Below are 9,246 nucleotides of genomic sequence, written 5' to 3'. Positions count from 1 at the left end.
GGCGGACCTTGAGCACGATTCAAGAGGGGGCCATTACTCAAAGAGAACCAAATTAATGGAGAATGGGGCCTAATCTCTACTTTAAACATTAATTAGTCCTAACATATAGCATGTTCTTATATAGATGCAAAAAATCAAGGGGGGCCATGGCCCCCGTTGGTCTACACTAAGCTCTGCCACTGTTTGTGAGTAGTCTAGACCCTCTCTCTGTGTTTGTTCCTCTCTTCACCTTTGCCATGACAAATCTAAGGGCTACCTCCTTTTGAAATATATTTATTCAGGTGGAGCATATCTCCCCTCAGCGAGATTTCAAAAAACAACTAGTAGAGAGTAAGGCCTAGTTTAGCAACACAATTTTCAAAACATTGTAGTAATCTAAAACCTTAGTATCCCAATTTATGGGCAATTAATACTTCAGCTTCTCAAATCAAAAGATTTTTCTCGCCAGTTTAGAAAAATAGGGCGAGACTTCCTTTTCAAATACCGCAAAAAAGCCTCAATATTGAAGGCTATGGATAATACAATCGCTGTATTTATTCATGCCAAACACATAAAATTATTTAAACCCGTGGTTTCTACAAAACCATTATATTCTCCAAAAATTCCAAAAAGACAGAGATACCAAATCTCTACTCCTAATGTCTCAGTTGGTAGTCTCCGTTCCGGGTTTATTTTCGTCCCACCATTTTCGTCCGGTTTTTTTTCGTCCTCCCTCCCACCTCCATCTTCACCTCCAAGTAACGATCCCCAACAAAAACCACGTTAGAGGGAGCCGATGCCTCCAGGTGTCTCCTCGCACGCGAGAGAATCGAACGTCAAAAAAACTTACGAAAAAAACCAACGAAAAAAAGTCGACGACTCGCACGCAAGGGCGAGCGAGCGAGGCCTCCCCCTCGATCCCCAACCAGGTCACAGATCCCTTTGCCCCTGCCCTCGCACTCGCATCAAGCCGCCGCCTCCAGAGCGTCCTCGATCCTTGCGCTACCTCCCTTCTCCGCCGGCGATCTCTTTGCAAATGCTGATCCGCTTCATGGCCGCCACCGCTCCTTCTCGTCTATACAGCGACTGCCGGTCTCCACCACCAACGCCATATCATTTCCTCATCGTTCTGGAGCGGCGACACGCAGGTGATGGCGACCTATGTAGGTAAACGCCTCCTCTCATCTCTCTCCCTAGGATGCCCTGCCCTCTCCTTTCTCCGTCTGCCATTCATGGAAGCGGGGGATCCGGGGAACAGGGGCCGATGGCGGAAGGGAATGGGGACCAGTGGCAGCGGGGAATGAGATCTGGAAGTATTTATTAACAGATGGTGGTGTTCTCAGATATTTGTTATTCAAGTTTCTTCGTGTGTTGTGCACCTAAAACCATGTGATATTCCTGTTAATTGCATTATATCTTCCTTTCCTCTGTATTTAACACATTATTTGCCCCTAACTGAAGGCACCCATAATTCGTGGAAGAGAACCCACAGCAACTACAGAAGAAAAGAAGTTGGGATCTGAGAGATCTGGAGAGCTTAGTGTAAAAGTAAATCAGGCAAGCCCTTTTCCTCTGAAGAAGGTTGTCTGCACTCTGCACTACATAATTTTTTACAACTGTATTCTCCACATTTATGTTATAATAATCTCCTCTAGAATTGTTTGGATGCATTTTCTTCCAATTTTATGGGCTCTAGCTTAATTACCTTCTGAATTCTTCTGATGGCTTCTCAATGATATTCAGTTATATTGAGACAAACGAATGCCCTGCTGTCCAATCACTTGCCACCAAAGGTATGTCCTGTCCGGTGTATATTTGGCCAGATATGTTCATCACACATTCAGAAAACACAAAAAGTATTGTGTACCTGCTATCCATTTTGTCTTTTATAGTGATTCTTCCTTCTTTTTACATTATATAATTGTGCCTCATCTACATTACTTAACCCTGCTTATGTATAGATTGTTGAAGTAGTGTGCCGCAAGCTGACTCCCTTACAGATGACACTGTACAACCACTTCACACACTCCAAAAATGTAAGGAAATTCTGTACCGTTCTGAGTTTCAAGCAATATTCAGTAGGCACATGTAAGGTAGTCGGAGTTATATTTACAGGAGTCTGTGGTTGACCCTGTCAGGTTAAGCGCTTGATATCTGAAGAAGCAAAGAGTACTAAAGTTTTGGCATATATTACTGCCCTTAAGAAATTATGCAACCATCCGAAGGTAATTAATTCCAGTTTAATGTGCCCCATGATATATCTCTTTCAGTGAAAGTAGTTTCGACAGTAGGATCAGAGTTTATTACAATCTTTTTTTAATTAGTTAATGTCCGCACCTTGCTAAACCCCAACACATTGAGCTGTCTCGTCTGGCTCCGCCGCTGCACTTGGTCGATGTCCTCACCTGGCATCATGATGAGGTGGTGGCCGGTGGGTGGCGTGAGGAGCGGCAACAGACTCATTTATCTTGTTTACCAGTGTCTACATATTCTGTTAGGAAAAAACATCATCTAAGATGCAAGTTTTGATGAAAGGAGCTGTATTTTTTTTCTTTTATATTTTTGCTGGAAAGAAGGAGCTCTAACTTAAAGAGCATGTCAACATAGCTACTTCCAAATACTTTGAATGCATGCTTCAGCGAAGTCATCTCATAGATGAAGCAGCCTGAAAATTGCAGATTTTTAGCCAAGAGAACAAGCGAGCAAGACATGCAACTGAATGTTAGATAGGAATGCTTGCCTAGCAAACATATGTCTGACTTGGAGCCATACGGACTATCAGCAATAAGTTCAGGGCACATGTAACTGGGAGTTCCTACAACCTTCAGAAGAGACACGATTTATCAAATCATAAGCAAATTAGAAAGAGAAACACCTACCTAGGGGTTGAGCAAGAATAACTTACTGACACAGCTAAATCATGAGAAGTCAATACTTTAGGTCTTTATCCAACCCAAAAAGTCCACGTTTTAAGCTATTTCTCCCCAAACTCAAGCAAGCCTCTAAATTAGAATGGAGAAGTTGCATAGGCAACAAACTTTTAGATACGTTGCATGCTTTAGGTAATCAATCTGCATGTTTAATTTTTCTGTGCTTTTCTTTTGCTTCACCTTTTCTTACTATCTTACCTTATAAGTGATTAGGTCGAAGTGACTTCACTAGGAATTAGATGTGGATTATATATATGTGGAACTTCTTGCTACTACTCTTGGGCTTGCTAAAAGAAACAAATTCAGTATTGTTGTTCTCATTGAACATGCAAAGAGCTCTGTTGGCATGTATATTTTTTGATCTATCCGTTTAATTTGTTTCCAGAACTTATTATGCCCACGACCACTGCCATGGACTTTGTGGCCAGCCTGCTTATCCTTGATGTGGCTACAATGCGCGAACCAGTGTTCGACTTTGAACGCCGACATGGATGGCGGCCTCAAGTGCTACACCATCTTCTTGGTATGCAGACCAGCACCACTGGGGGCTTAGCCAAGTTGTTTTTTTACCTATTTAACAACTAAGCGCTAGATATTGTCAACAGATAAATTTGGATGGGTAGGATTTTACTAATGTTTATTGATGATGCTTTGTTTCAGGATATGTGGAGAGGCTTTTTGCACTGCAGTTCAAGACATACTGTAGATTACATGGCTAAAGAAAATTATTTACGATTAATAAATCATGTTCTTGCTAAATTATTAAGTGTTCAAGCATGCCTACTATGATCCCGTGCTTCCTCTTTGTGTATGGCTTGCTGTGAAAATACTAAACATAACATGTGCTTGATTAATTCAGTATACTACTTCTCTTAAGAAGGTTAGGGTCAACGAGGAAGCACATAACTGTGTTTGATGCATTCTTCAGGTTGAGGGTCTGATAATGGACTTAACACAACTGCTGGAGAGAGATTAAAATATTGAATATGGTAGCAGAGGAGGAAACTGAAGTTGGTAGATTAATAGAGCGAGAGTTCCAGACCCAGGTAAGTTCATAATTGAGTTGTGTGTAAGACCAGTGCTACATGGTTCCACTTTGTGTCTCTGTAATTATTTAGCTGAAGGTGTGCATGAGAATTAGCTATTTATTATTGTGTACTTTTAACTTTAGAAAAATTGAAGTTGTCCCTTTTTTTATCAATAACTTCATGTGGAAAAGTATTCTTTTCAAGGGAATCATGGTTAAGAATTTGTATTAGAGGTTGGCAGTGATACTATAGTAAGTTTGCATTTTATACCAGCTAGCAGGACTTCATAGAAATTTGTTAGAGGAATTGCAACAACCTTGACCAAATATTATTTTTCTTATTCCTTTCTGGTTTTAGACAAAAACAATAGAGAATCTCAATCCTTCTACTGTCGCAGTACTTGAAGTAGAGCAACCGCTGCCTCAAACTTCAAAGAAGATGGGCATGAATGGCTGTTTTGGTTGCAGGTTACTCCAAGAACAAGTGCATTATATTTCTGTGTATCCAGTAGCTTATGCAGCCCATAATTACTTTACCAACAGATTCATGATTGGGAGAAGTAGCTAAAGGTTAGAATTGCAGCATCTGAGCGTGTCCATTATCCAGCAGACTATAAAAGGTCATAAGTTTTGATTGTGTGCCCATTTATGTGCACATGGGTAAAAGATCCTTGGACATTTTTATTTTTTTAGATCTCTGGAGCACCTTGAGGTAGCAATCCAGCCTACAATGTCACATTTTGTATGACCACTGCTCAAGAGAATTATTTTTTGAATATTTTACTAACATTCTCGTGAGCCTGCACCTGAAAGTTTTAATTTTTGCAGCAAGTGATGCAGAGAAACAAGACAAATAACTACGAAGTAGTAGATCATAGAAAGGACTGGTGTCAATTGATCAGTCATAGTCAAAGAATGATATGGAAATTAAACTAAGCACGACATGTCGGAATAATAGCAGAACCAGAGCAAGAGAAAAAAGTTGATTAGCAGGTCGACAGTGATGCCTGCTAAGAGAGAATCCACACGTCCATCCTTTTGCCACTGCTGAAGCCCCACATCCTCGATCTCGACACGCTTGCCTGCCATCCTGGCCAACGTCCTCGCTATGGCCCCCAAGCCACGCAACCACCTCGCCAGCTGTTGCTAGAGCCGAGCGCGTTGGCAGACTCCGCACCCAAGGTAATACTTTCAGTCACGCTTATGAACAAATTTTTTTCTACCAAAACATAGGTTTCATTTCTGGGCAGCATGTTCCTCCCCAGGCATCAACAATGTGCAACAGTTGAGCCAAAGGGTGGGGTTGCTAGCTCCCTTGCGGTTAATTTTCATTCGATTTTCCTGAGACATTATATATGTACATTATTGTAACCCGGCCTAAGCTTCCTAGAAATACATGTCTCTCTAGGAAGTTTGGATATGTTCTAACTCTTCTCAGTTAGGATTAACTGGATATGTTCTAACTCTTCACAACGAGAGTATATATTCATCTTGGAAATTTGTCAGTGATGTAACGTTTTGTGTACAAGCTGATTCATCTTTTTGGTCAGGTTTTTAGTTGATGAAGGACGAAGTCCGCACCAAGAAGACCATTCTGATGGATTCAAGAGAATCAAAAGTGAAGAATCAAGTTACAATAAATATGTCGATTACAAATATGCCTACAGATACACAAGTGGTTTTCAAATATCTTTGCTTGATTTGGAGCTACTCAAAGAAAAAGGATGGCCACATATATATGGTAGTTACTTCCATGTCACAAAGGTGCTCTTCAGTAGGTACTGCATAATCACATTGAAGTTCATCACAACATTCACATTCTTAGTGTTGTTATCATATCATATATCATATATCTCTTCAGTGTTTGATCACAATTTAGATAATTGATCTGATGTTGCTCATCTTTCAGTACACGTATTTTAAAATTTATGTTTAGTACTAGAATTATGTTTTCAATTCAGTTTCACATCATCATGTCACTATAAATTTCAACATGGTATGCTTGCTCGCTTAGACTAGACAACTTTATGAAAATGCGGTATCGGCATCAGTATGCTGCCATTGATCGTATTGCCAAGCTTTTTTGTACATCATCTGACACAACATCATATAGTCAATATGATGCCCTATGCACACTGCCCATTAACTGAATTACTAGAATGTTCATTGTTTTCTTCCATGTGTATCCCTTGGGGTGTGGTTCTTATGAACACTTATTTGCAGGTTTATGGATTCCTTCTAGAGTTTGAGAAATTTTAATGAGAATTTGTTTGACAGAAACGCGAGGAGGGGCCATTAGGACAAATTTTTACGTATAAGAGATCTTGGGCAGACTGGAACCTATGGACCAAAACTGGGGCAAGAGTTCAGTAGCTTTGCTGTTGTTGTTCTGGAACTCTTTATGTCGTGAAATAGCTAGGGAAATTGCATTGGTGCACTTTGTATAATTTGGGGTCCTCAGATCAAGACAATATTGTAAGAAAACGCACCTTAAGGTTTGCATCATTTGTATTAAGGTTGTTCCTTATTTCAAACGAACATGCTTTAGGTGTTTTTACAGATGTGCTCCTGCTTCTATCTACTGATCAAATGACTTTCTATTTCATTGTTTTCTGCCAATATATTATTCAGGAGTAATGAGTGATAAGAATAAGATAAGCCAGTCATGAGTGTGAAGTGGCAAGATAGTTTGTAAATTCAGAATCTTCATTGCAAGTAAACGAACTGATGTTTTTTGCCCACACATTGCTCAATGATAATTTATACCATGTCTTTAATTTACTAGATGAACTGCACACCTGAACGCATCACTAGTGGAAAGATTCAGCATCTTGGTCGGCTGCTTGCGGCGGGGCTTGTGGCTGGTGGTTGCGGCAGTGGCAGAGCAGTGTCCGAGAGCGCGGCGCAAGCAGTGGCCCCTACTATGTGGGCTGATGGGAGCACACCATCCAAGCAGCACTTCCAAGTATGACAATGTCCGCTCTACACCAAGGTACGTGGGCACTCGTGCAAAGATCTAACATCTTCACCGACTAGGACTAAGGTATGTGTTTTCTTCTGCCCGTGTGATGTGGTGATAATTTGTTATGCATATGTTTGTAGATGTTAGTCAGTATTTGGGAGATATGAGGTAGTTTTCTAGATAAGAAATAGAACAAGAACGAGAAGGAGCTTTAGTTGGGCCATGTCATTGTGAACTTGCAGCACGGAATTTTATAGGAGGTGGTTGTCGTAAAATTAGGTGCTTAAGATCTGCGGAACTATAACAAATTTACTTTCTGGGTCTAACTATTTTAATAATTTCTTGCGTGAATAGATGGGCCAAGCCGGGCAGGCCATCACCAACCTATTCGTGCTTTGGTTTATTTTATTTGAGTATTTGTGTTCTTAATCTTTGTTTTCACTAGTGTGTGCTCTGTCCTCTCAGGCTAGATTTGAATTTGTTGTCATAGAAAAAAAATCGCCTTTAATAGTAGAGGTGATCCAGTTATGTATGCAAGACTATGCAAGATCCTCGATGAGGATTGTTTTTTCTGAATCACTTATCCCTGAGCAGCATCTGCATCCTTCTGCCTTAGCCTGATCAATTCTTCCCACTATGCAGTTTTGTTTTTTAATTGCCAACATATTCGAATGGAGGTGTCTCCTTGTCAAGCATGCATCCGTTGAAATTGGGTGTTAACCAATTTTTCGAGGATTGCATCAATGTTTCTTCCTACGATGTTTATCTTTTCGGTCTTTTAGCTAATGACAATGTGTGACAGTGCCCAGTTGTGTATATTCTTGGACCTTTTACATTCAATATTAACAATTCAAAAGTTAACATGGATCTAGCCATCTAGGTGAACTTCCAGATAATGCTATCAATTTTCTAGCAAACTTGAAAGCTTTTGATACTTCTGCTTGTACTTGATATCTTCGAGAGACTCACATATATGAGTGTTGTGCAGTTTAGCTCTCCATATGGTGCCCATTTTTTTACGGGTAAGGCAAGAGCTCTGCCAATTCATTAAAGTTGAGGGGAAACTGTAAAGAAGGCATAAAAAGAAGAAGGAAAAGCGCCACAAAATAAATGGAGGTATGGTTGTTTTTGCTAGAAAAAACCCATAGTTTTTTGCTAGAGAAAACAAATTGATGTGCATGCACTGATTACATTTGCTTCATGGCGCAATATGTTTATGCTACTGTTAAAATTGTGTTTTTTATTGTTTATTTTGTGTTATAAACATATTTTAAAAAGTATTTGGCTGTTGGTTTTCTGTGTTATCTTTATTGTAGTAATAGTTTGAACATTCAAATGAAAATCTGGGATATTACAACGATGATAATACAGCTTTGGTAAAGATAGCCTCTATTGATTATAAAATGCATGATGAGTGTTTTTCCTAATAACCATGGTATGTGAGGTCGATTTAATATTCACATATATGCTGAAATTTTGACACCGAAGAACCAGCAATCGAGTTATATGAAATTTCTTGCAAGAGCTACCATTCTTTTTAGTACTGACTAATCCCATGGGTACCAATGGTGAAATATTCAGGTTTAAATACTGGATGAGATTTTCATTGCTGGCATTCTTCATGAACCTGTCAAGGAGAACATTTCAATACTAATTGTTGCAAAGGTGTTCTCACCACTGGCTAGCAAGAAGAGAGTATGATTTTTCAGTGCTCATTGTTGTAAGCTTGATTCACAAGGAGCTTCTCAATGTTGTACATGTAGTTTGTGAGTAACAGAAATAAAACCTATTTCTTCATTCTTGTCTTGTACCTCCGTTTCAACTCCCCCAAACCAGTAGAGTTCAGTTACGTGTTTCAATATTAGGAAGTCATCATCTTCTAAAACAAATTTTGTTACCTACTCAAACATATTTTATTCCCGTGTTTCTTATAAATTTTGTATAAAAACATGTGTACAATAGAACCTGTACAACCTGCATTGGAGCATGCTCATTTGCTCTGTCCATTTCTTCTAAAGAGTCCAGATTCCTAAGCATTCATAAATACGATTTAGTGTGCTCTAATACATTACCGGAATCAGATGATATATTTTCTGTGCGAATTCGTTGACACAGTTCCTTACAAAAGTTGTATCTTCGAAAAGGACAAACAACTCTATGTAATCCTATCATCCATTCTGATTTTGAGCCAAGTATACCCATTATCTTTTTCCTTCTAGCAAGGTACCATAGACATGTTATGAAATTCTCCTTTGCCTTCTAGGTGAACCAAATAGGCATCTTTTTAACAAATGGAGGGAATTCGTTTGTCAATAAAAATAAATTTTTCACAGGAGATGTTGTCTTAT

The 9,246-nt window shown here is 39.4% G+C and overlaps 1 long non-coding RNA gene across 2 annotated transcripts; it reads left to right on the top strand.

The window, feature by feature from the left end:
- The first annotated feature begins 877 nt into the window (after positions 1–877).
- LOC109742935 (uncharacterized) lies at positions 878–8,699 on the top strand. 2 transcript variants are annotated; one of them, XR_005763672.3, is made up of 13 exons: positions 878–1,146; positions 1,441–1,560; positions 1,723–1,772; positions 1,941–2,015; positions 2,118–2,204; positions 3,295–3,432; positions 3,570–3,717; positions 3,838–3,955; positions 4,765–5,118; positions 5,487–5,714; positions 6,722–6,979; positions 7,887–8,014; positions 8,480–8,699. It is a non-coding gene; the product is annotated as an uncharacterized lncRNA (long non-coding RNA). The 2 variants fall into 2 exon arrangements; XR_012188813.1 differs by having other exon boundaries at positions 905–1,142.
- Positions 8,700–9,246: the final 547 nt, after the last annotated feature.

This window comes from Aegilops tauschii, chromosome 7 (genome assembly GCF_002575655.3).
Source record: "Aegilops tauschii subsp. strangulata cultivar AL8/78 chromosome 7, Aet v6.0, whole genome shotgun sequence".
In the NCBI taxonomy this organism is placed as follows: domain Eukaryota; kingdom Viridiplantae; phylum Streptophyta; class Magnoliopsida; order Poales; family Poaceae; genus Aegilops; species Aegilops tauschii.
This window is presented reverse-complemented; position numbering and strand designations above follow the sequence as displayed.